This window comes from Triticum dicoccoides, chromosome 1A, assembly GCF_002162155.2.
Source record: "Triticum dicoccoides isolate Atlit2015 ecotype Zavitan chromosome 1A, WEW_v2.0, whole genome shotgun sequence".
Lineage (NCBI taxonomy): Eukaryota > Viridiplantae > Streptophyta > Magnoliopsida > Poales > Poaceae > Triticum > Triticum dicoccoides.
In genome coordinates, this window is record NC_041380.1 from 560,815,378 (window position 1) to 560,817,867 (window position 2,490).

Genomic DNA, 2,490 nt, shown 5'->3' on the forward strand with positions numbered 1-2,490 from the left:
AACAGGCAAGAACAACAACGATGAAAACTTGTATATGTGCGCCTAATTGGGAGACATATATTAGATGACATAAAAGTATATTGTGGCTAATTCAAGAAATCTATATATCCTAGAAAAATAAGTGATTTCCAATTGATCAAAGGCATCCTCTTTATCATCTGGACACACAAGAAGAAAATTTCAGACCAAATGTAGCAGATCAGATTGTCTTTTCAGCTTGTGAAAAAGAGTTAGCTTTTTTAGGGATAATAAGTCAAAAAGGTTATGTTGTGGTCGCAGGGAACATAACGTCCTAACGGTGGATACTCGAGTGGTATAAGCAGGTAGTATTTTTATCTCATTTAGTCGCATTAAAATGAACCTAGACTATATACTGCAGCTAATATATTTCATATTGGCGTAAAGGGAGAAGCCCAGTGAAATCAGCTAAGAATTCATCTAGGAACGATCCGTTCTGTTATTTTCAAAGGCACATATCAAATGATCCCAAGTAAGAATATCAAAGTTGTGGAATCTCAAAAGATCCATCTAGGAACGCAAGTATGGTAACTAAATAGTGATTAAATTAATGTTTGAGCTTGGATAAGGTTACCTGGGTGGCCTCTTCTCCAAACGGTCCTCAACTTTGGGACATAGATGGCTTGCTTAATGCAATCCGGGCAGCATGAGCCTCTTCAAATGGAATGATCCCTGTCATTGCCCGCAACATTAGACCATTAGACCATGCAAGTACAAAGGTTTCTATAAAATTCAAGATTTCCACAATATATGTTGAATATACAAATTAATCCAAAAATCAAATAAGCAAAAGAAAATCACTATATTGAATATACAGAGTACTCCACATGGTCCATATGTAGAAGCCAGCGACCAGAGTTGCATTTGTGAACAAGTTCAAAGGATAAACCATCATTTGATTAGGAGCAATAGCTACCTGAGTAGTCTGCAAGAGTTTGCATTATTTTGAGATGAATTGGCCATAACTGAGCTTCCCCGCGAACACTTGACTACAAAGAAGAACATGGGTGAGTAGCTGGTACTCACACTGAACATTTACTCAGTCAAGATCAAGACAGAATGAAAGATACAAAAAAGATCTATTAACAAAACAGTAGATGCATAGGACCAAGCACAAGTTCTTTCAGTCAAGATCTTTGTTCAGTCAAGTTGATGTTCAGAACCTGTCAATTTCTGTCAGGTTTTGATCTGTCAAGTTGATGGTCAGTCAAGATCAAATTTCTGTGACCAAATGATCTTAGACTTACTCTTAACTATTGGATCATGAAATTGCAGTGATAAACATGATAAACAATACAAGGACCCCAAAAACCTATATTCAGTGATCTTATTAAAGAAACTACAGAACATACACTGTATTCGAAACTTGCTGCCATTTAAGCTAGTTTTTCACAGAGAACTCATTAGGACCCCCAAGAAACCAATTAATCTGATGAGATATTGACATTATAATGTGCATCTCATTCAGACCTGAGATGCAAAAATATCCTCTCCCTCATTGCTGCCTTTTTCCTTTTTTATGCATTCATTCAGTGATTTGAATGTTCTGTACATTACAATGTGCATTTCAATCATACTTGAGATGCAAAACTAAAGCTTCAAAAAAATTCAGGGAACTTGCTACTCAAAAGATAGACTAAATTCAGGGAACTGAAGCTTCAAGATAGACAAAAGAAGCATTTTGGAGTAGAACATGGGAGGCAAAAGAGGGGGAGCCGCACCTTGGCAAGTGGGGGCGAGAGCACCCACGACGGAAAAAAGGTGTTTCTGAACGGGCCATCATCTGGCTGTTACTGGAACTGAACCACGTAGTATAACTTCAGAGAACACTGAACCAGATTTACATATTTAGCTAGTGAGATGACATCATGTGGTTTTCCTGAATGTAAATGACCGCTTATAAACATTGCATGCTTGCAAAATTAAAAGCAAACTCCGTTCAAATAGCCTGAAATTACCGAAAATAAAGCTGTAATACTGATATATTATCCTGAAGATTCAGGCAGGTTTCCATCTAACCTGATTCTCTGGGATTATTTGCAGATTACTTCAAATAGTTCAACGGTGTAGCTCACCTTCGAGCCAGCACCCACCAGGCGGTGACCTGCAAGCCCAGGCATGGAAAAAGTAGAGGTCAGAGAGAGAGAGAGAGAGAGAACCTAATGAAGAATGAAGTGGAGACGGGGGCCAAAATTGGAGGCGGCAAAGCACCGGCCATGGTGCGGCCGCTCCTCCAGGTGACGGGGGCGTGCGAGCTCGACGAGGGAGCAGCGACGCGGAGCAGCTGCGACAGCGAGCTGCGCTCCTCATGCTGAGGACCGAGAGGGCGGGGAGGAGGATACGGCGCGGCAGGGAGCGGAGGCTGGTGGCTAGGGTTAGGGTTTGGGGAGAGAGAGAGAGAGAGGGGTGAGGCGGGAGGAAGAGGAGAGGGGCGTCGCGGGGTCGTGGATAGGTGCCCGGGCGAGCGGCGAT

At 41.7% G+C, this 2,490-nt stretch overlaps 1 long non-coding RNA gene across 6 annotated transcripts in view; it reads right to left on the bottom strand.

Annotated features, from left to right (window-relative positions):
• The window catches only part of LOC119289895, a 5,348-nt gene extending 2,864 nt beyond the window's left edge, over nucleotides 1–2,484 (bottom strand). For 2 of the 6 annotated variants that reach the window (XR_005141651.1, XR_005141645.1), the window contains exons 1-4: nucleotides 2,038–2,484; nucleotides 1,740–1,897; nucleotides 935–1,007; nucleotides 593–690 (exon numbers count right to left, since the gene is read on the bottom strand). This is a non-coding gene — a long non-coding RNA (uncharacterized LOC119289895). The remainder of the gene's footprint in view (nucleotides 1–592; nucleotides 691–934; nucleotides 1,008–1,739; nucleotides 1,898–2,037) is intronic. The other 4 variants (XR_005141654.1, XR_005141648.1, XR_005141652.1 and 1 more) reach the window with 4 other exon arrangements.
• Between the last annotated feature and the right edge of the window lie 6 nt (nucleotides 2,485–2,490).